Below are 25,667 nucleotides of genomic sequence, written 5' to 3'. Positions count from 1 at the left end.
CTTCCCCAATCAGTCCTGCCTCTTAGAGGCACCGAGACGCCACAGGTGAAGCTCAGACACCGCACGGGCCTCCTAGCTTTTCCAGTCTCCGACTTGAGGTAGCAAGAGTGGAGTTCTGAGTTCTAAGGGTTTCTAATTCACACCCTTTCCAGGAGCCAACAGAATCTGCAGGATATGCAGGGAATGAATAGCGTAGAGCATTCGCCTAGTGATGCCCCTGAGCGGCTGAAATTTCTCAGTAACTTTACTGATTCTGGCCTACAATTAGCAAACCTCTTTCCAAAGATGCAGAAATTAGTTCTTGTCACTCAACATGACTGTTTTGTTAAAAAATAAATAAAATAGAAGTTTAATACTTTGAAATGCATTTTCTCTAGACATGCGGGATCCAATTTTCAAGAAAAGACCCCTAATACTAATTTTTGCTGCAGATACATTTTTCTAGATTACAGATGATGATAATGTACAGTTTTGGATAATTTACACTGTCCATTAAAAGAGTTCTAAAGTATTCATTGTACAAAAAAAAATACCAGTTGTAACTAAAATATTCGGCACCTTAGGTATGTTGTAGTCTTACTATACTGCCCCCCCTACCCCCCCATGGATGCAATCAACCTTCCACAATCCAATAACAACATTTCTTTGACCAATTCTTAATAAAAAATGGATGTGTAACATTTCCAACACCTATTAATTGGTGTTTTGCTTATACCATATATTTTTAAAGAGACAAATCTAAAAAGAGAGAGAGAGAAATCTAGACATACTAGAACAGGCAATTCCAGCCAATAGCCCTCCTTCCTGTATAACAAACTTAAGGTAGCATTTTCTTTACCTTCATTCCCCAAATCTAAAGGAATTCCCATAAGGGATGGAAAAAGATGTTTTAAAACATATTTGTTCACAGATCTGAGTATTTACAAGCCATTACACTCATCCATTTAAAAGTGGTTTTCAAAGTGAGAACAACCCAACATGATTCACTGACCTTAAGATATATGGTACAGGATAATGAGATTTCCTTTTTCTAAATGGGATCTAAAGTGCATAAAGTAAAATTGCATGGCCTGACGATGTTTATGTGCAGGACAAATGTCTTACTCCTTCTGGCTCTGACTGACCTGTGGTTGGTGTGAGCACTACCCTATTTGTACCTCAGGACGATGCTTACTTCTAAATGGACATTTCAGCACCATGGAAACCAGCCTTAGCTCAGAGGAAACCCGCCTCTCTACAGGGAACTTCTTATGTCAGTCAGCCAAGTCCAACACTGAATACAAAATATCAAAGGAGTTAGGGACTAAGCAAATGTGTGAAGAGTGTGTGTTGGGGGGCGGGGGTCAGAGGGGGAAGGAAAGAGAAAAATTGAAATGCATTTTTTTTTTTTAATCTCTCATCTTTTTTTTTTTTTTTTCTCTTTCCTACAAACCACAAACCACCCAACCAAACAACCAACAAAAGGGGCTCTTGATTATTGACTTCCATGTTTTCCGGTAATTTAACATATCCGAAGTAGAGCATTAATGTTAGGCACTTTGCACTGTGTCTATAGGAAAAGGCATTTGAATGCTTGAATAAATTAGTTAGTGGTCTACTTCTCTTGTGAGTGTCTGCTTAAATTTCAGCTATTGAGAAAAGTGAATAAAAGCTATAAAATTTAAGATACAATTCATGCCTGCTAAATATTAGCGAGGTCATTTAGTATGCACATAGTCACGGTTCTCACACATATTGTGGCTATCTTTTGAAAGTTTACAACCTCACACCACAGTTTAGAGACATGAAGGGGGTTCAATAGGATGTAGGTTCCCTAAATATCACCACTGCAGTCCAGAGGTTGCCCAGCAGCTTGAGTCGAAGGGAAATATGTTTAGCTGCTGAGAATTCCATAGTGGATGCTGGGTCTTCCTTTCCTCTCTGTATACATACTGTGTGTGTTAACAACCAGTTAATCTCTGCACACCTACCTTCTCCACCACTGACACACAAACACTTGAGCTTCAGAATCACATGGCCAACCAGCCTATACCTAATAGTTACAGCAGAGTCTGGGTGACCTTAGTTGACAGTGGCATACCTCCATTAGTTGAAATAGAAAAGAGAGGAGAGGAGAGGAGAGGGAAGGAAAAACTGCCATGTGCATATGCAATTTCTGGGACAGATGCATCATACTTCTAATAATCATAACAGAAAGATACTTATATACTATATTTTTACATATCATGTCAACTTACACAGTCACAGAGGTGGTAGCAAAAGCAAAGAGTTGAGGGTCAAGTGGTGGGAGCCAGGATTTCTGACACATTATTTTTTGTCACAAAGCACAGGTTTGGGTCACCTCTCCAGGACTTACTAGCTGTGTCAGCAAGAGTTAGTCTCACCAGGCCTACATTTTGTATCTGAAAAATCCAATTAAAACAATTGTAACCTCACAGTGACATTGGTAAGACTATAAGAAATAGAATATAAAAGTGCTCTCAGCAGTATATGGGTACATTTGTTGCATTATAATTATTTTGTGGTTTTGTTTTTACATTATTATTATTATTATTATTATTATTTATTATTATTATTATTATCATTCTCTTCCTGAACAGGGACTCAATAGTAAGTGTGGTATATTTTTTATTACACATTTAATATTTCTGAGCCAAAGTCACCCCTTCTCTGAATTGGCAGTAATGCTGTCCGCTTGCCCTATTTCACAGGGAGGGGATCAAAGAAACAATTTTTGTGATGTGCAAACAAACCACTAAAAATATACTACTATTATGTAATTAAATATAACATATAAAGAGAAATGCTGTGGAAATTTATATGAATAGTGTGGAAACTTAAATGACAATATGTTTGTCCAAATGCTTTTATTTCCTTAAGAGAGTTCTAAATGGATTTTATTTTAATTATCAAGTTGGCCATAACTTCCTTATTTAATATTTACCCCTACAGATGCCCAACATTCCAAACTTTGGTTCATATATGATTGTTTGTGTTCTTGCTTGTGAGTGTAGAAAACTCACAACTTTATTCGTTTGCCACGGATTCTTTGCTTCTTTTAATATTCATTCTTCACTCAACAAATATTTACTACGTGCTTATTTCTCTACCATGAACCAGACATAATTCTAGATAGAGGCCGTATATACAACAGTGAACAAAACAGATAATCACATCCACCCCCTGGAAGTGTATATTCTGGTGGTGTATGCTGTATGTAACCGCTGAAGTTTTTCATCAGGCCCTCAGTGCAGACACTTTTTGTTTCTTAATTCCAAATGTTATTCTGGAAGAGTTTTCAATTAATCTTGTCCCATCCATTTATTATATTAATGGCATTTTCAACATGGAATAAGTTGAAGCTCGCAAATGCACAGAGTACAGACAGAGTGGGTTCACTCTGCCAAGCCTAGTGCAGAAACCCCTACCTTTGTTTAGGGAGATCTGTTTGGCCTGAGGTTGATTTCACCCTGACAGAGCATGTCAGTTCGAACATCAACTTGAAAACTCCACTGCTCCATGAATAATCTGATAGAGAAATGGTCTGATAACATGATGAAAAGAGAGTGGCTAAGATGAACTTATTTCTGCACATGTGCAGATCTTTTACCATATTATTTTATCTGCATATTTCATCTTTTCCTTAATATTAACTTTACAAGCCCAGTGTTTATACTATATAAACCTGAACTGTAGCTACATCTCCTGTATGATTTCTAATCACCAGTTTTCAATGAGAAGACCGTGACTTGGTAGCTTTGCCTAAGTTCAAGTGCTAGTTAGTGGAAAGTCCAGAATTCAAAGCCAGCTATTCTGATCTCAAGTTTCACACTCCTTGCGTTAAAGTATGCTGTATTGTGTATGGACTTATCTATGCAGTTATATAACTATTTAAGCTGAAATCAAACCTAAGAGAGATGAACTGTTGCTCTCAGTGATTCAGGGATAACCACATAAATCAAAGTTAAAGTAGTTTATATTTGAGTAAATTTTAGGCAATTAGCAAAGAGAAAAGTTGGTATTGTTATTTGATTCTCCACAAATTCTCTTTAAGAGGAAGTTAAGGAAGAAAATCCAGTTGGAGAGAAAGCTTTGCCACCTAATGCCTAGCAAACACACCATTTATAATTAGATTGTGCACTTCATTGAAATAGTTTTGAGGGAGAATTGATGGAGATAGTCTGGTGGTGGTATTTCCCACAGCCACTCAATCCCCTTCTGTTGTTCCACTGATAATTACATGGTTAATTAAGAAAATATCATCTATGTTCTAGAGTTTTCCAGAAGTTATTTCTCCTAAAAGAGAGAGTGATGGAGAATTCCAGGTAGAAAGGAATTCTCTTTTCTAACTGCCTTCTCCTAATTGGCTGACCTTGAAAGGATTATTAATCTGAAGAGAATGTTGCCAGGGAGTGGGTGTTAGCTAGAGAAGAAGAAATAACCATAGACTCGTGAGTTTGTTGCAAAAATGAAATGCAACATCATATGTAAAATGAATATCATATGGTAGAGTTGACCAAGGTACTTCCCCTTCCTTCTCCCTGTTAATGAACTGGGAAGGACTTTTGTGCTCTAGAATAATTTATTTGTGTGGCCAAGTAAGTATGGAGAAAATCTGTCCCTTAGAGATTTCTGAGACAAGTTTATATTAAAGGGTTTTTGTGATTCTGCACAAAGAAACCTGTTTCTTTTTTCTTTTTTGAATCCAGTATCTCATACATTTTCATTATCAGAGGACTCTTACTTGAATCACAGCTATTAATGTCTCACTGAACATATCTGTTCTCAGAACATATCTGAGGAAACACTGGCCAGTACAATCACTGAAATTTTCAATGCACACAATCAGAACTCACATGACCACACATCTACTGCTTCTTCAGGTCTAACAAAAATGCTGTCCACTCTACTTCAGAACTTCCTCATAAAGCTTTAAGAGTAAAATTGACCTTTGAACAAGAGGTAAGGGGCAATAACCACTGTGTGGTTGGAAATCCTCATATAACTTTTGATTCCCCCAAAACTTAACTACTAATTGCTTACTGTAAACCGGAAGCCTTACTGAAAACATAAATAGTTGACAAGCTTAGATTTTGTAGTCATCTGAATTATATACTGTATCTTTATAATAAAGTAAGCTAGGGAAAAGAAAATGTTATTGAAAAAATACATTTATAGTACTATACTGTGTTTATGAAGAAAATCTGCATGTAAGTAGAGTCATGTAGTTCAAGGGCCAATTTTACATCTAAATGTTTAGATATTTATTGCTCTTTATTATATTGAAAACATTTTTAAAGTTACATTACCTGCCCTGAAAGTTATATAATTTTTCTTACTGCAAAATGTGATACGGGGCCATTTCCCTGATTTTTTTCACTATGTTTACTTTTTAACATGGTTTAAGTGGAAAAATATTAGATTTATAATATATTTTCCAAGATTATAACCTGTAGTAAGTTAAAAGTCTATCTTTATTTAAAGTTCAACCTACTTATTTCTTTTTAAATACATATCTGATGATTTTCATGGAGAAATGAAATGATTTAAAGTAAAAAGAAATGCATACCAGGGGCGCCTGGGTGGCTTAGTCGGTTAAGCGTCCGACTTTCGCTTAGGTCATGATCTCGCGGTTCGTGGGTTCGAGCCCCGCGTCGGGCTCTGTGCTGACTGCCAGCTCAGAGCCTGGAGCCTGTTTCAGTCTGTGACTCCCTCTCTCTCTGACCCTCCCCTGCTCATGCTGTCTCTAAATAAAACATTTAAAAAAAAAAAAAAGAAATGCATACCAGCTACATAAACTTCATAAGTTTGTCTTCATTTAGTGCTGAGATCAAGCTGTCATATCAAATTGAAAAAACCTATAATCTTATTGCATCAACATTATAGTATTAGTAATAATAAATCAAATGGGAAAATGGTTTATCCTGGATGAGAAAACAAAGAGGTAAAAATATTTGATTTTGTTTCTATGTTATTTATGACCTACTAAAAAATAAAAATCTTTCACTTCTCCAAATCACTTAAATGATCGTTTATTCTTTTTGTTCTTATAAAAATATTTAAGAGTTTCTTTTAAAAGCATGTAATTTTGTATAATGCTATGTTAATATATTTATTAATTAAATACAATGTAAGATTAGTTAGAAAGTGGAATTAAGCAGCAAGGACATTGACTAAATGGAGAGTAAACTCCTATTGGCCACAAATCAATCTCACAGAAACACTACGATATTGAAAACACTTTCCTTTAGCCCTCTAAATCCTTCCATATATCAGTTGGTGCATTAGTTGGCTAAATACATTTGAAGGATTATCCTGTTTAATGTCTTCAGATGAATTAGTAGTTTGTTGCTATCCTGACTTAGGAAAATGAAACACAAGATACAACACATAAAAGTCTACTAATACTCTTTAAAATTTCTACTGAATAATGTTCCAAAAGGAACTCAACAATGCATATTTTTATACTAGGATTGTAGACATCTGTTTTTATTAAAAGAAATCTAATGATTAATTGTTATTTTATCACCAGTTATCAATTTGGACACTTGTAATTTAGTAGTACTTACTATTTTCCTTTAAAATGCACAAAAGAATTTAATACAGTGCATTACCTATTATGATGAACAAGTCCGAGGTTATAGAGTATGTTAAGGCTTCTTTGACTGATTGAAATGACCCATAAATGGGCTGGTGCCCATATGCATACATGTCCCACCTGAGAGGGACTAGAAAGAGTGACATTCCACTAGAAATGAGCACACCTGGCATCCAGAAACACCTGGAGAAATGGATAATTTGGGGACTACAAGATGATTCTGGAGCCAGAAAAGTACGGGAGCACTAAAAAAAAAAAAATCCCATTTATGGGAATGTTATTTATTTATTCATTAAATTTTTTTTAATGTTTATTTATTTTTGGGAGAGAGAGAGACTGGAGGAGAGGCAGAGAGAGAGGGAGACACAGAATCCAAAGCAGGCCCCAGGCTCTTCAGGGCACGAATTCACAAGCCTTAAGATCATGATCTGAGCTAAAATCGGATGCTTAACTGACTGAGCCACCCAGGTGCCCCGATGGGAATATGTTAAAGGGACACAGACACTAAGTACCAGATCCCCAATAGCCAAAACTGTGATAATTTGAGTAGTAAAATTTTAAGATGTACTAGATTATAACCCAAGGTATAAAATAAATACTCACAAGTCCATACTGATATAGGTAAATGATTAAATAAATAGGCAAGAGAGAAATCTCCTACACAGAAGAGCCAGGTGACCAAGGCCAGAATCATGACTGATAAATCATGTTGACAGCATCTACCTTTGATGCAAACGGTACTCATCTACCTAGTTTTTCTCCCCCAAATCCAAATCCCCACGAGAAAAACATCAAATACCAATAGAAAATACCCGGCCAATGCTTGTCAATTTCCAAGGTCATAGAAAACAAAGTCTGGAAAACTGTCATAGCCAATAAAACACCTCTGGACACCTGACAAAGAGCTGTAATGTGGTGTTCTTTTAAGTTTGTTTATTTATTTTGAGAGAGAGCTCATGAGCAGGGTAAGGGCAGAGAGAGAATCCCAAGCAGGCTCTGCACTGTCAGCGCTGAGCCCGATGCAAGGCTCAAACTCATGAACTGTGAGATCAGGACCTGAACCAAAATCAAGAGTCAGATGCTAAACCAACTGAGCCATGCAGATGCCCATGTAATACTGAGTTTTGAATGGGATCCTGAAAGAGGGGGGAAAAAGACATTAGGTAAAAACTAAGGATATTTGAATCAAGATGGATATTACTTCTAACAGTGTATCGACTAGTGCTTCATTATTTTTAATGAATGCACTATACTCATATTAAAAGGTATTAACAGGGGAAACTGGAAATGGAGTATATAAGAACTCTCTATACAACCCTCACAAGTTTTATGTAAACCTAAAACTGTTCTAAAAGTAAGGAAATAAGGTCTATTACAAAACAAAAACAAAAAACCCACATCAAGCTTTCTTCAGCTGTTACTATTCCTACTTATTCTCCAGTACATAAAGATCTGTAATTGCTACAAGGGAAATAAAGAAACGATTGTCAATTCCATATAATAGCTACATAAAGAATTTCCTAGAGTGTCATAAAAGACATACAGCATATAATGTTGGAAAAATCATGAAAGAAATAAGCTTTATATAAAAATTGTTATTGATAAAATAAGATGGCTGTAGGTCTTAGAATTCTTCAATAACTAGAAAATCAGCCATTGGTTTTTTTCTATCCATTAGCATCTAGGTTACTATTATATGCCTTTTGTACTTAATTAAACTTAATTTAATTTTGAATATTGATTCAGGCATTATAATATACTCTGTGGTAGAAGCATTAAGCGCTAATGTCTTTGAATTAATAATCATAGAAAACTATTTGTGTGGATTTCTTTTCTTAGCAAAATTATCTACATATGCCCTCAAAAAATCAATACTTAATTCCTAGGGCCAATAAAATACTTCATAATTCAAACTGGGGAAAGGATGGTGAAAATCAGTGATTTTTTTATGGTGCATTTATGGCAACTTTTAATGATTTTCTTTTTTTTTAATTTTAAACTTTTAAAATGTTGGGTTACATACTTTGGCAATCCATAAGTAGAAGTTGCATTCCAGTGACCTATCTATGTTTATATTGTATAAGATGTTATTGTACTTCATCTCCTAAAAATGAATTAGTCAGTTAGCGCCATCTTTCAAGTGTAAAGGCAATATTTGCCTTTTGAATTCCGGGTAGTGTGTGTTTCTTTTGTTCTCAATATGTATTTGAACCCTAAGGCTGTTTCTATACATGTTCACTGAATTGGCAAGAGCCGTTATTTGCAATTGTGAATCATTTAAATGTTCAACAGGAGGGAATGGTTGAGGAAAGAATAGAGTAAATCCATGAAAGAAAGATCTATTAAATATAATTTTATGATGAAATTTATGTGTTAAAGATGGAAAATGCTTATAAAATGGCATAGACCATAGTGTATGGTTTTACGTATTTTTGAATTGAGAATGTATACAATTCATTCTTGCTTATAGATAAGCACAACAGGAGAATGGATGTAGAAAAGGGAAGCCCATTTGTTTTGCTAAGATGGTGGCTTTTTTCCTTCACTCAGATTTCTATTAATGTTCTTGGTCTTTGCCCAATTTAAAAATGGCTGGTGAAAGTCACCATTCTGTAGTTTCTAGGTTAATCTAGCAGTCATTTGCATGCAGTTTGGCACAGTGAAAAGTGCATTGAAGGGAGACTACTTCTAGTTCTGGTGATTCTTAGCTTGGCTGTGTCACATAACTTTTGAGTAGATCTGTTCCCTGGTCTATCAGAGGAGAGCTGGTGGTGAATAGGTGTGTGGGTGCATCAGGCAGCCCCTTCCGGATCCCCATTCCCTCTACAATTGGCTCTGCTTTATTGTCCTTGGTTTGAACTGAGATGCTCCATGAAGGCATGCAAACCCATGATATTTAACATTTATAGCCACAGCATCACGTGTGTGCAAATGGAACTTTGTTCATTTTCCTGAAAGTAAACTTAACTATGCACATAAGCCCCTTTTCCAATGGAACTACATCAAAGTCCTCCCTTGTGATTTAAAATGGGAATTTTTAGGAATCTCATTTCTTCCTTCCACATACAGGGATCAAAGACTCCTCCCTTTAAGCAAGAGGCAGGACTATCATCCCTCCAGGACATCCACTGGGGGAAGCTTGTATTGTCTGATCCTGGGTATTGGCCTCTCACTCCATGCATCTGCTGCCTACACCCCTAAGTGGGGAGCCCACCTGGGCTCACTCTGGGGCTACTGACCCTCTGAGACTTGTCTTGCAAGTGGGCTGTTTACCCAGGCAGCATTAAGGAAGAATCTCCCACAACAGCAAATTACTTCCCAGCCTGGTTGTTATCTCAGACCCTTTCTGTTCAAACTCACATCTGAGTTCTGAGTTCTCCTTCATGCACCTCGAGGGAAATGTGTGCACTATGAGCTGTCCTCTCCCAAAGTACACAGTGGCATGTGCCCAGGTCCTCTGAAAATCTGAGGGGCTCTACTGGCCTTTTACCCCCAGAGTGCAAGAAGGGGAAACAGGGAGCTGTATTAATCTGAACTCTGAGCTTCAGCCTGTAAACACAATGGTGGTATTTAAAGCAAAGCTTTTAAAATTAAGACAACAATGGGGCACCTGGGTTGCTCAGTAGGTTAAGCATGGACTCTTGATTTGGGGTTTAGGTCATGATCTCGTGGTTTGTGGGATCGAGCCCCACATTGGGACTGTGCTGACAGTGTGGAGACCGCTTGGGATTCTCTCTCTCCCTCTCTGTCTGCCCTTCCCCCCCATTTGTGTGTGTGCCTGCTCTCTCTCTCTCAAAATAAATAAATAACCAGTAAAAAAATAAAATAAATTTAAGACAACAACAGAAGCAACAATGTAAATAAACTTTTGAAATTTCAGTTTTCTGTCTTTTGGAATCCTAAGCTTTTCAGACTAAAATCTCTCTCCCTCTCTGTTTATATATATATACACATATATATGCAATTATTATTATTACATCATCATATTATATAATTAGTATGTGTTATATGTATTGCATACGTATTATTAAGTATATTATTATACACATTACAATATACAATGCTACGTATATAATTTATAATATTACTTAATATATATGTTCATATATAAATACATATATATTAAAATTCCTATTTGTTTTTGTCTGTCTTTATTCTACATGGGAAAAAAGTCACATATAAAGTTATAATTGTCTAGGGAAGAACAATGGGAATAAACACCCTGTCAGTGACTGGTGGTGTGGGAGGTCGGGGAGAAAGGTCTCCAGAATGTTCTCGGGCTACGAGTGCTTTTGAAATGTCTGTTGTGTGGCTGATGAGAATACCTCTGTTGATCAGGTGGAACAGTAGGACACACATGCCATCATCTAGGGCCCAATTAACATTAAAGGGTTGATAATATTTTCACTGTGTCTGTAGAGCATTTGTCAGAAAATAGTCAGTGTTAAACTACAAAATAAATATCTTAAGGGGAAATAATAGTGTAACAGAAAATGCAAAAAATGTGTAACAAATTATTGTACATTATTAGTTTAATATATGCATACTTTTCTAGAAATGATATAGGCATACTCTTCTAGGAATAATAGCTAGGTGATAAAGAGAGAGAAGCGAGACTAAAAATCTCTTTGAACGAGCTATAGAATGCATATAAGTACAAAAAATAGAAACGTATTTTTCACATGACATGTATACAAATAAAATATACAAATAAAATCATATAAATAAATACACAGATATTTTTAAAATGGTGCCTAAGACAGGCAGGGTTCTCAAAGATCTTAACGTCCAACTTTGCCATTGATAGGTGAGAACACTGAGGCGCCAGGAACTAAACAGAGATAGAATAGAGACTTAGCAGCTGAGCCACAATTCATAACTTGCATCTCAGAGTTATTTTCTTGAAAGTTTGGTTTTCTCAGACAATTCATTTGAAGATGCTTAAAAATCCATATTTGAATGAATGAGAAACTGTAATCAATGAATAAAATACATAAAAGTTTCAGAATATAAGGATCACAGTAGTCAGTTCAATCTGGATGCTCTTTGTAGAGAAGGTTCTGAGTTACTGCTTTTAAATAAAAGCAGACAAGGGAAATGGGATGAAATACAGCCTCAATGCTGATAATTATGTAAAGATAAAGTCCAGGGAGATCCCGACATCTGGGGGAAATACCTGTAAAGAGGTCGTAACAAAAATGTGTTAAACCACACGTGTATTGAGATTGTTTTTGAGCTTTGGGTTATGTAGCTGCTTCTGGTCAAATTGTCTTCCAGTTACTTGAGCACGTAGGAATGTTGTCATTCGCAAGGACTCTTAGAAAAATAATTAAAATAGCAATTGCAAATGAGCGGGATATAGCTTAACACTTCAGAATGGTTAGTGTGTACTAACATATTTTTATTACCTTGGTTTCATTCTAGTGAGTGTTAGCCTTCAGTTAGGCTAAATGCATTTGCATGCAAGGGAATAACACTCGGGAATAGCATCTATCACTCACTTTTTGCAAATGTCATAAGAAATCAGAAAGGCCGTCGGTAGTATGGGATTTCTGAGATGCATTCTCCCACCTCTGTATCAGATAGAGCATCATCACAGAATGATTAATGGGATGTTAATAAAAAAACAAATCAGTAAACAATTCCTGGAGAGCATTCCAAACTAAGTTTGCTGCACTATTCCTAAAATCTGTTCTACCTTTTTTTCTTTTTCATATGAAGTAATCTTTCAAATTGACTGCTGGGTTTTGAGGGTCACATCTCACCTTCCTTTCTCCCTTTGGAGGATGAAGTTTTCATTTGTTTTCATACATTCTTCATCATTCGCTTATTCATTTATTCATTCTTTTTTTAAATGTTTATTTATTTTTGAGGCACAGAGAGACAGAGTGTAAGTGGGGGAGGGGCACAGAGAGGGGAGACAGAATGTGAAGCAAGCTTCAGGCTCTGAGGTGTCAGCAGAGAGCCTGAAGCTGGGCTTGAACTCACAAACTGTGGTTAGATAATGATCTGAGCTGAAGTCCGATGCTTAACCGACTGAGCCACCCAGGAGCCCCTATTAATTCTTTTATTTATAGCTTATCTTATTACAAAAAAATATTCAAAAGACTTACAGAAATACAGATAATTTTAACCTGATACAAATGCAATGGTGAAAATGAAGATAAAGGCAAAATAAGAGAAGGGCAGGGGTGATGTCCTACAAAAGATGCCAAAAGTGGACCGTAAAAATTTATCTGAACTTTCTAGTAGCTGGAGTAAGAAGAGAAACAGGACAAATCATAAATTTCAGAAAGTTGAATTGTCTAGACAAATTACAGGTGTTTCAGATGGAGAAAATATGAAAGAAATTCATCATATGATCTTGATGAAGAGAAATAACATAATGTTGTAGACAACTTCCTGGATGAAATCAATAGTATATCACATACATTTGTTTCTGAAAGTGCTCAACATAACTCTATGACAAAACACCAAATAATAATTAAAGCAATTCTGTGGAACATTGGGATATGAAACTCTCAAGTCATTTGGTTTGATCCCAAAGTGATAATCTAGGGGAATGGAAAAACTGAGTATCACTTCACAATTGTTCATCATTATTGCTTCTTGAATCTGAGCTTTACTGGAAGGTTAGCCTCACAAGTTTGAAGGGGTAGGGGATTGTAGTGAAATGCATACTTCTGGATAATGGCAGACCAAAAACATCAGAAGATAGAGATTAGGTCCTTCTATGAAATTAGGGAACCCAAACAAGATATTTTCTTGAATAAAAGGGCACTTCACATCTGTGTGGATGAAACACCAAGAGGCATGGCCAAAGTTTCGCTCGGAAAATCCTTCTGAATTCATCACATCAAATTCACAAATGGATAATACACATTTGTCTGCGTTGGAGAACAAGGCTACAAATATCAAATATTGACCACAGCAATAAAAATAGAAAAAAGGAATAAAGGAGAAAAAAACAGCTTTTTGAGACATCAAATTTAAATAATGTGTCTTTCAGGTAAACTTTAAGATAGATAAATTGACCTTCTATAGGGTCATGGATAAGCTAATAACGTACCCTGCCCACCATGATAATTTAGATTTCAGAGCTGTTGGTCTTAAATGCTTTTTTTCCCTTACAGCAAACATAGAATAAAATTATTGTCTCCTGAAGTGAGTCCTTCATGACTATATATATGCCTACTGTTCAGAAAATAATTTGCTATTTTTTATACTATCTTGTTTTCTTAGACTGTGTGTTGTATATTTGCTTAACTGTGCTATTTGTTGCTTTTGAAGCTCACATCTCTCCCCTCTGAACCTTTCAAATATTCTACCCTAATCCCAATCATCTTTTTCTAGAAAAGCCTGTGTCATTAAACAGGACCACCGATTGCGTAAAGATGAAGGAAAGCAGCTTTAGATTTTATTTTTCAGTCTGTACCCTGAAAGCCAAATGTCTCTAGTTTCCATATTTTGGAATACTACAATGGTTTTCAGATTTTAAAACAAGCAAACAAAATCTGAAACATTGTTTAGTTTCCGGTTTTGATCTTTCTCTGTGGATCTTGAAGAGCAACTTTAAGTTTTGTGGGAATTCTTGCTTTTTTTTCCTGGGAGAAAGGAAACATTCATTAAAGCTTCATGATATATTTCATTTCCAAACCCACACTTCTGTATTTGAGCCAAAAAATAATTTGATAAATATTTCTATCACTTCTGTGAAATGACAAGGTGAGCTACAAATTGAGTTAATGATATCTTACTTCTGTTTCACATATTGTAGAAAATATTATTTCTATTTCACATATTTGTATGCAGAAATATTGTATAATCATTATCTAGTTTCTTCTCTATCAAACATTAATGTGAATGTAATGCATAAGAAATTAGGCACAAGTAGAACTTCCCCATTACGACTGCTGGAGAAAAGTTTGAAATCGGCATTTCCACTGAAAAGTAATAAGCAGGATAGAGAAAACAAAAAACGAACTTCGTCAGAGCCTTTGAGAGAGGGGAAATGTCACATTACAAATCAATTCATGACCGTCCAAATAAGCATTATCTTTTATAAATCTATATACAGAGCAAGTCATAGTTAAAAAGAATTGTAAAATTCCTTGTAGAAAGATCCATTTACTTAGACATACACACACACGCACACACACACACACACACACACACACCTAAATGGCATAGAAACACACACACACACACACACAAACACACACCCCTAAATGGCTGAGAAGTCCATTTAGGGCATCCAGAAAGTGATCACATTTTTGCTAGCGTATATTTGGAAAAACCATTTTATATGAGCAGTCTAGTCTTATGTTCCAAACACTAATATTTAAGATGCTTTTGGAAAAAAAAATCCACAATCTTTTCTACATATTATCCTCAGAACTGTGTAAGAAAGTGATTTATTTAGGGAAATGAAAATGCGGGACCCAATAACTAAAATTAAATAAAGAAGTGAGGAATATAGCAGCAGAAGTTATGGATTTGAACCTTAGTTGCTTTTTTAAAATTTATTTTTGAGAGAGAGACAGAGAGAGAGAGACATACAATAAGAGAGCAAACGAGCAGGGTTGGGGCAGAAAGAGAGGGAGACACAGATTCTGAAGCAGGCTCCAGGCTCTGAGCTGTCAGTACAGAGTCATACATGGGGCTTCAACTCGTGAGCCGTGAGATCATGACCTGAGCTCAAGTTCCATGTTTAACCGACTGAGCCACCCAGGTGCCCTGCACCTTAGTTGTTTTTAAACAGTGATCCATTCCCATTTATTTTTTAAAGGATAATCTAAGCAATATAATGTTTAACACGTAAGCATGAAGAATATTGGTTAAAAAGGAAAGACAACGAAAATGAATGTATTTGGGTTGTTCACATATTGCAGATTCCCTTTCTAGGATTACTTGTCCTGAGATCCATAGTATCCATTCAACATTATTAAAGATAGAATTTGTTTTATCCACAATGTTGTTGAAGAAATAAACAAATATACAGGAAACTTATTTCAAAATTAAAACATGATAGTGGTTTTATTGACTCAACTTAAATCTCAAATACCATTTATTGCACACAGATCATATGATATTTGGTTTATACACCAAATCTTCATTGTTACCCCAAATCTTGTTACCTTCTACCAAAATAGAAGGTAGTTCTTCGTTATACAACCATTTTGTTGATGTGGAACTTGAGACCGGCTTTCATGCACAAAATCAAGTCAATAGAAAACAGTCTTGTATTTAACTCAGCAAGGGAAAATACATTCTGTGAGCACACTGTCCAATTTAATTGTCAGCATAGTCTATATTTGTATAATTGCCAACCCTTCCTTCATTTGCTTTTATGTACAGAACAATAGTGTTGCCCAGCAGGAGGATTTTAGTGTCATCGAAAGAAGAGGTAAATCCACTTACCTTCAAAATCAATCATATTTCCTGAGGGTAATACGCATCCAGTACCTAATGGAATACAAGAACCATGTTGTGAGTAGTAGATTTGAAATTAAAATTCTCAATTTACTACATTTCTTTTAGAACTTTCCTTCTATTTTTCAGGCTTTCAGTGTACATTAATTTGCATAGCTATATTAAAGTGAGCTTATGTGCTAGGAAACAAAATCAAATTCAAAAGTCTTAATTAAAGGTGTAGGGAACCTGAGTGAAATTTTAGATATTAGAAGTCTGACCTATGCTGGCCTATTATTTTTTGATTTATTTCATTTATAAGACTCAATTCTTATGTGAAAGCCCCTAGGGAATGATTACAGATTAAGACATTTTTGAATCTGTGAAATAAAACCATTAAGAATAACAGCAATCTGAATTTATAATGCTCTTAGTAGACCACGCAATAAGTAACAGTCCTTTTATTCTGAAGTATATTTGAAAAACTTTGCACTAGGCATTGCAACAGCACCTTTCCATTACTCACATATAATTATCCGAAACTGTCAGGTTTCCCCTCTAGAACAGAGATACCCAACCGGGAATAATTTTTGTCCCCCAGGGCATGTTTGACGATGTCTAGAGACAGTTTTGTTTGTTTCAACTTGGGGCTGAGGGAGCTGGTACTTGCATCTAATGGGTAGAGATAAGGAGTATTGCTCAATGTCCTACATGGCACAGGAAAGCTTCCCGCAACAAAAACTAACCAGCCCAGGATGTTAACATCACTGAGACTGCACAGTTCTAAAATAGGGATTATTAATACAAATCTACCATAGGTTTAGTGCAGATTGCTTGAGAAAAAAAAGCCAATCATATATTCTCAGGTGGAATCGACAGGCGCAACATACCATGGTAATGTTTTATTGTCAATCAGGGACATAGCTTTCAATAACACTTCCCTTGCCCAGCATCTATGGTACCATTTTCTGAGGACACATCCATCTGAAACACAAGCAGATACTTCAGTAAGTTCCCAAATTGTGCATTAGAATGCACCTCCTTCAATCACTCTCTAATGCAGGCCACTGGGTATTTACATTAATGTCCACAGTAGACAGCCTGTCTTCACAGAGCTCACAGTGTAGAAAAGGCAAAGTTAAATGCCTGACTTAAATGATCACACAAATAAATATTTAGTTGTAAACTAAAAAAAGCACAAATGAGAAGATCATGGTGGTATAAGCTCATTTAATGGGAGAAACTGACAAGATGTAAAGAGGTTCAGGCAAGTTTCTCAGAGTGAAAAATTACTGATTTTTGATCTGTAAGAGAAATATGAGTGGACTAGGAAAAAAGGGGATTCCAAGTAGAACAATATGTGTGCAAGTTCAGAGATGGAATGGAATATGTCTTTATTGAAAATTTAACTTTTTTTTATTAATGCTTTTCATTTGACCGTGTGTGCAATAATCTTTTTCTAGTAACTTGTTTAAGTAATGGAAAAAAAATAAAGCTATTTCTTAGGTTAAAATTGCAATGCATATCCAGTTATATAATAGCTATCTCCCTCAAGATAAAATTTAAATCCTCTCTTTGACGGCATAGAGAAATGAAATAGAATGTTCTAATTATCCCCAGAGGAACTATGAAAAAGGAGCCAAGCAGAGAATTTCTGTCCCCACCCTCCAAACAAAAATTAAAAGGAAAAATATTTCTCTTGGCCTAAATTGTTGTCGATTCTCATCTTGCTCTGCCTCTGGGAGAGTCCTCTCGTGTGTAATATTTTTCTTACACTTTTCACTTCCATCCTTGGTCAAAGGACACAGGGAACGAAAGAATGTCAAATCCAGGAAGGATTCACACTTTTATTATTTATTTTTTTAATAAATTAAGCACACTGAAGCACAGAGAGATCCTCATTAGTTGATACATGTGGCCAAAATACATATTGCCCTGAGCATGTTGGTCGTGCTGGAGGGTGACTGTGTTTAGCACACTGAACCTTTTGAAAACACTGCGTAGGTTTATGTAACCTGGTGTTTTGTAAGAGTGCAGAAGCCATTTAAGAATATGATCTAAGGAGTCAAGTAAGAGCTCCTTAAATTTCATTTACTTGGCGAAGTTAGATGATGGACAGCAAGCACTGTGTCCTGGCAAATGCTGGATTCTCCTAGAAGTTGTTGAGAGCGCTGACTTTGCTCAGTGAAGAATTAAGACAAAGAGGGCCCAGAATATCTATCCCATATTCCCAAGCTCGAGAAAGCATGGTGTACCTGGAACATCTTTGTCAAGGTGTGTTATTCATGGAAGACTTTGGGAGAGTCCCCTCATTTACAGATTGCCGTAATACATCTTGTGTAGAACATGGACTGTATCCTCTGTGTATGTGCACATTAATCTTTCAAGGTCACTGCAGCCACCTTGCCTCCCACAGGAGACCCTTCCTCCCAATGACCATGATGGGTATTCTCTGTTTGCTCCTCCAGATCCATTCTCCTTTGACCTTTAGAAGTTATATCAAAAGGTTCTCTTGCCTTCTGACTTTGTGTTTCTTGGGAACTACAGGAAACGTGGAAAGACAGGAAGAGAGTGTGGCTTAATTACCTATCTCTTCGATTCCTTCCCTGCTGATCTTCTGTGAGTTGCCGGTGCCTGAGCTCTTCCTTCACAGATCTTAGCTCATTTGTTTTTGTTTTGTTTTTAAGTGTATTCATATATTTTGAGAGAGTATGAGTGGGAGAGGGGCAGAGAGAGAAGGAGAGAGTAGCCCAAGCAGGCTCTGCACTGTCAGCATGGAGCCCTATGTGAGGCTCAAAACCACAAACCGTGAGATCATGACCTAAACCCAAACCAAGAGTCAGAAGCTTACCCAACTAAGCCACCCAGGCGCCTCAGGTCTTAGCTCATTTGACATGTCTCTCTCCTAAAGTTCTAAATGTCTTATGGTCCCCTGGTCCACATGTTCTGTCCCAGGGTAGATAAATTGGTGGTGACTGACAGCTTTTGTAACACATAGGAGTCACCATATTGTTACCTTGCTTTTACACTGCCACATGCCTTTAAAAAGCACCTTCATTAAATGCTGTCACCTCTGGTGAGTGTGCCATCTGCTTTCTGCAGGACGTTGGCCTCGACAGTTGAAAGCAACTTGGCTGAAGCATCTCTTGATAAGGCAATGGAACCATAAAGATAATGTGCCATTTAATATGCATTTCAGACATTTTCCATTTACACAAATCATTCCAACTAGGTTTTCCTTAAAATGTCATTTTAATAATATGATATAGGTGTTGTTTCTTGACATTTATTTATTTGCTTGTTTTTCAGTGAGTTATCAGAACAGGTGCACTGTAATGAATGTATTTGATAGATAAATATTGATACTCCTGTTCCACATGATTATATATTATGAAAGATGCCAGAAAATTATGAGACTTAGTTTTTGCTTCAACTTAAATAAAAAGAGATATATATTGATGAATATGAAGTGATAGAAGAGATCGATTATTAATACTTTCTTTAAATCTCAACTCCACATCTCACCATGTGTGAGACATTGGGCAAATTACATAACTTCTCTGTTTCGATTTCTTTGTCTGTAAAATGGGATCGATTATGTCCTCCTCACTGGGCTTTTGAGATTAGCTGAGTTCATATGTGAAAAGTGATTAGCACATCGGTTAATGCTTAAGAAAGGCCATTATTATTGTTACAATTACTTCAATGCACATTATTATTTGTGGATCACAAAGAAATATGTACCATTTTATCTTCTTAATGCCTTAGTTTGCTTAGGGTGTTAAGATACCACAGCCTGGGTGGCTTAAATAACAAACATCTATTTCTCACAGTTCTGGGGGCTAGAAAGTCCAAGATCAAGGTGCCAGCAGATTCAGTGGTGAGAACCTGCTTCCTGGCTTGCAAATGGCTGCCTTCTCAAATGAGGGAGACACTGAGCTCTAGTCTCCCTATTCTTTGAAGGACACTAGTCCCATCATGGGGACACCCTCAGGACCTCATCTAGACCTAATTACTTCCTAATGGGTGCATCTCCCAATACCAGAGGGGTTCAGGTTTCAACATATGAGATTTGGAAGATACAAACATTCAGTCCATAACACTTAGCAACTCTAAGTGATAGCTACTGTCCCCGTTATGCCCATCTTTGACACAAGAAGACATTGAGAGAAAATAGATGGTATACTCAGGTTCACATAGTGACAAGACAAGATTGCTAAGTTTTTCAGCAATTTTTATTCTCTAATAGATTACATTACTCAAAAAAAGTAAAAAAATACATATAAATGTAAATTCTCTGAAAGTTATTCATTTATAGGATTAAATTCTGAATGTCTAAAGTTCAATATATATACATATATACATATTTATATATGCAATACTATATATGCATATATATGCAATATATACAAATATACATATTTTATGTATTCATACATATGAATATATATATATATATACATACACACACACACATACATACATTGAGTTGGCTCTATTAAATCAACTTGTGGCAAAAAGGTCATAGAAAACCCATGCTTTACCCAATAAAGTCATGTCCAAAAAAGGTGAATGTACACCAAGATAGGGTTCCTTTGAAATAGATACTAAATTCACAGTCAGAGAGGTTCTATTTGTTATATACTATAAGTGTATTCTTTTTGTTTTCTATGACCTAAAGAGGTTCTTCACAGCTCAGAAATGCAAACTCCATTTTAGAAAGTGTTTCATTTTCACAAAAGCTAATTTAAGGGGAAAAGTTGTGAAGCCATTTGGAAATAAAATAACTTTGAGTAAGAAAGTTTAATCCTAGCTGCTTGGAAGTTCTTACTGACAGGGTGCATTAGGATAATAAATGTCATCCAAGGGATAGATGCTGCTTATTGAATCAGTTAAAAAGCTTTTGAGTTGTGAATCATTTTCTTATGTTTCTCCCTGAAGCACTCATGTGTTCAGGAAGCACATCTTTTGCCTCTGTTCTGTGGCAGACGCAGGCTTCTGTCGGTTCTCAGAGAGGGATGATCGCTTAACTCAGCCAGGGTAAGTTCAGGAAGACACAGATCAACCCAAAGAACTATATCAACAAAAGAAGCCAACATATTTTCACAATTTTTAAAAAATATATTATATTTGGATCAATATGAGAGATCTGAAATAGATAAAAGAACTGAATTAAAATCAGTAAATCGTTTGTTTCATGCTTCAGTTCCATATTCAAAATAATAAAAATCTACAACCAGAGTGTTGTTGTACTAGCATAATATACATTAATTTAATATAGTTTTCCCCATTACCGATTCATTTCTTTCTTTAAAAAAAAATTAAGTCTATTAATTTGGAGAGAGACAAAGTGAGAGCAAGCGATGAAGGGGCAGAGAGAGAAGGAGAGAGAATCCCAAGCAGGCTCCGTACTGTCAGCACAGAGCCCATCATGGGGGCTCAAACTCACAAACTGTGAAATTATGACCTGAGTCGAAACCAAGAGTCAGACACTCAACCAACTGAACCACCACTCAGGTGCCCCGAATAATTTAGTTTCTAATTTCAATAACTTCTTGTGAATGTAAGCACCTTGGTAATGTCTTGCATCGTATTGGTGAGAACTTTGAAGTCATGTGAGCAAATTCACTATTCTGGGCTTGTATCTTCCTCTTTTTCCCCTCTAATTTTCCCTTTCCAATCATTATTTTAGTTGGGTTGTGTACTACTCAGAGTTCCACTTAAAACATTAAAAAGACTGGAATATTTTTAATATTTCTACATGTAGATTTTAAGCATCTTCTGGTGAGTTTTAGCTACCTCCAGTCAAGTTCTTCTTAGTTGTTGGGTTTTGGTTTTGTTTTCTCCTCTCTCCATCCCCATTATTTTCTTCTTGTACTTCTGTGTTTTGTCTGGTAACCAAAAACTCACTCTCTCAATACTCCACCATTCACAGTATATTGAATGGATGAAATCTGAATATTTAGACATAGTTAACCTTCCATAGCAGCTAAGGATTGATTTTGTATACAACCTCATAAAGTTTTGTTATATATTTAAATTCACTTGAAAGAATTCTAGATTATATTTCAAACCCAGTACACAGTAAAAATTTAATTGTCTAATGAAATGAAAATATGGCAAGACCAGAGTAGCTTTATATTCTCAATCAATGAAGAGTTAATGCCTGCTTTTTCCATTTTCTTGTCCTTTGAGGGCTTTGCATTGATCCGTTTAGCTTGCAGCATTCAGACACCGAGCCAGGCCCTGGGGCTAGCCTGGTACAAAGGTAGACATGATGGCTGACTGCAAGGATAGTGGTGGATAACACAACAGAGGAGTAAACAAAAAGCATAAATACAAATAATTAAATATTATAATATAAACAAATTAAATTTGTAGAAACTGGACAAGTAAGTTATGGAGGGGGAGATATTGATATAGATTATTACATGGTCAAGGGATACAACTTAAGCTGGCGCCCTATGGGAGACAATGGGCCAGATGTGAAGGACAAAGGAAAGAATCCTGTGGAAAGGGAATGGCATAGATAGACAGGCCACAAGGCAAAGACATGCTCTTGGCTTATTTGAACACCTGAAGGAAGGCCGGTGTGGCAGGAGAGGCCTGCGGTCAACAAGGACCAAACTCATGCTAAAGTTGACCATTCTGACAGGTTTATATATCTCTGGGGATCCAGGAACCCTTCTCAAGGTTCCTCATTAGATGTAAAGGAATCTCTCTCAGATTCTCATGCTTCTATTCTTTACTCTTTTCTAAAGTCGATCCCACGGAGACTGCACCTGTGCTCTGTGACTTCTATTTTCCCACCTCTTCCACGCTTGTCTTTTTCCCACTTGGAGAAAGAAAGCACATCTGCCACCATCTTGACTCTTGGCACAGCGCCCCAGAGCAGAAGTCAATGCACAGCTCTGGAGGAAGAAACCTGAAAGAGCAACGCAACCAAGACCAGAGTCAGTTTGGCTTTCTTTCATCCAGTGAAATATTTGTGACAAAGTCCGCCTATCACTCCCCTCATCCATCTGTCCATCTATCGTCTTCTGTCCACCCATCAATCTATCCAGTATTCCATCTCGATCTATTTTAGAGCTAGAATTCAGAAGTCATCTATTTGAGGCATCTGGGTGGCTCAGTTGGTTATGCATCCGACTTTAGCTCAGGTCATGATACCACAAGTTGTGGGTTCGTTCGAGCCCTATGTCGGGCTCTGTGCTGGCAGCTCAGAACCAGGAGCCTGTTTCAGATTTTGTGTCTTCTTCTCTCTCTCTGTCCCTCCCCCACTCACTCTCCGTCTCTTTCAAAAATAAATAAACATTAAAAAATAAGTCATCTCTAGGTGGGGAGACAATGTTGTGTGTGTTTTAAATAAATCATCTTTGTTAACAGAAATTAATTCTTTTTCGCTGATTGATTTGACAAATATGACAAGTGTGAAAAATTAGTGGTATCATAGATATGTTCCCAAGAGTGAAAAACAAATATCTTCAGTTCCAGTGTTTTGATGAAAATATATAAAGCACGGATACAATAACAAACCAGACATTTTATGTTTTAAGACCGTTTTAACTTACACTCAGAATCCGCAATACTGATTTCAAAAATAAGAGGATAGGACCTACTTTTTCTACGTTATTTTAGGGACAAGTCAGAAAAAAAATGCTTGAAGACCATTGTCCTCAGTTATAGCAAGGAGATGGGGTTTTATACGCAGTTCAAGGGGAGACCACTGGGGAGTTTTAGAGATGGGAATGTTACAGTATAAATGCTTTGCACATAGTAGGATTACAGCAGATCACAGGGGTATTTGAATGTGTTTTCTCCTGCTCTTTCTTCTAACACCTGAGCAAAAATAAAAGCACAGCATAAATCACCATTACTTTTAAAATGTCAGTGGGGCAAAAATCAGCATCTCATTCTCCTGAACACCGTAACAAAATGGCAACAGAAAACGTAAATACCAATGTGCAAATGGGACCGGTATGTGAGACATAATCATTCTTTTCTCTTCATTTCAGCCACAGATCCTAACACCTCACTGAACTGGGATGGAAACGTGTTTTAACGTTGGTCTCCTTCTGGGTGTGCTGGCTTTTGCAAAAAATAAATGGCAAAAGCACCAAGTAGGACATCCTCTGCTAGCCTATGTTAAAATTCAATCTTCATTTTAAAAATAATTATTTAGGTGCACAAACAAAACCAGGCCAAGTGATACAATGAAACAAAAATGTCTAAAATCTTAATTAGGTTGAATATAATGAGGAAAACATCAGATGCATGTTGGCTTGGAGGAAAACAAACATCATTACTTCTTCTTGGAAGAAGTGTCATATATGACTGTCATATATAATGCCAGCTAAAAAATAAGTACAATTTATATGTACACAAACACACACGCACACACGTAAGTTCTGTGTTATTAGTAAACCAATTTCTGTGAACACAGAAGTGCTACCCTCATTTTATTGCATTCAGTATGTTACTGACTGCAATTATGTCTATTTATTTTACAAGGCTGCAAACCAGGAACCCTGGGTTTACATATATTAAACTCAGTGATATTTAAGGCTTGAAATCTTAATCGACTTTGGCTTTCTTATTGTGAAGTGCAAACAGGGCTCTTACAAGTGATTTAGTCCCAATAAGATGAATTACTATCAAGAGAGCTGTTTGTTCCTTTGTCTCTACACAGTTGCTATTGCTATTTTACTGCTTTTGTTCAATAGTTTCTTCCCTTACCAGTTCTTTCTCTCTCTCTCTTCCTCTCTCAATGTTACTGGAGAAAAGTTTAGGGGATGTTAGTCTCTATTTTTAAAATAAACACAAGAATACTCATAGATTCGTTATGTGTGTTATCCGATGCACTAAATTAGACATTAAGTTTACATAGGTGTATATGTATCTTATTTATTTATTTATTTTTTTACAGAAAACGCTTTTCTTGGCTCTGACTTGGAGTTGTTAATAGCAAAGATCATAAGCTACCAGTTATTTAGTGTTTATTCTGTGCCCAGGGCTGTACTTACAGTGCACATAGGTTTGCTTGAGAAAGCCAACATGGACTTGATTTGTAGTTCACCCGGTCCCTTTACAGATATGACAGTAATGCTTAACTTTCTCAGAATTACTTTTCGCTTTTGGAGTATGAACGTGTGAGTTTGGAGCATATCATAAACTTTTAATACATGTTTTCTTTCTCCAAGAAAAGAGTAAAAACTGCTAGAAAGTTGAAAGATGATGTTCAGGACCCACAGAAAAAGATAGAAGGGATAAACTTCCATTGTGTGCTAGGTTTTGGGGCTGCACACTTCAGGTGCATCATATCAATGATCTAACTATGACGATATTGCAGTTCAGAGAGGTTAAGTATCCTGCTTATAAGGGGCAGACCATGAGTGAAAGTCACACAGGTCTAGCCCTAAAGCCTTTGGTGATGGTATCTGTTTCTATTACTCTTGCCCATTTTCCATGGTGCTCGTGTTCTGACAGTCAACACCATTCTAGGTAGCAGCAGTGACACATGAACTAGCAATCTGGATCCCCACAGAATATGTTAACATTCTGTAAGAGGAGCTAGTGTTAAAAAGTAGACAGGCTGGAAGGTATATATAAAAATCCACAGCGGCACAATGCCTATTACATAGTAACCATTCAATGATTG

General features: G+C 36.5%; 1 protein-coding gene across 7 annotated transcripts in view; it reads left to right on the top strand.

Moving 5' to 3' along the window:
• The window catches only part of GRIK1 (glutamate ionotropic receptor kainate type subunit 1), a 376,947-nt gene that overhangs the window by 1,114 nt on the left and 350,166 nt on the right, over window positions 1-25,667 (top strand). The window lies entirely within an intron of this gene.

The sequence above is a fragment of the Hyaena hyaena genome, unplaced genomic scaffold (assembly GCF_003009895.1).
Source record: "Hyaena hyaena isolate Hyena2069 unplaced genomic scaffold, ASM300989v1 scaffold_813, whole genome shotgun sequence".
NCBI lineage: Eukaryota > Metazoa > Chordata > Mammalia > Carnivora > Hyaenidae > Hyaena > Hyaena hyaena.
The sequence above is the reverse complement of the archived record's forward strand: the minus strand, read 5'-3'. Positions and strand labels throughout refer to the sequence as shown.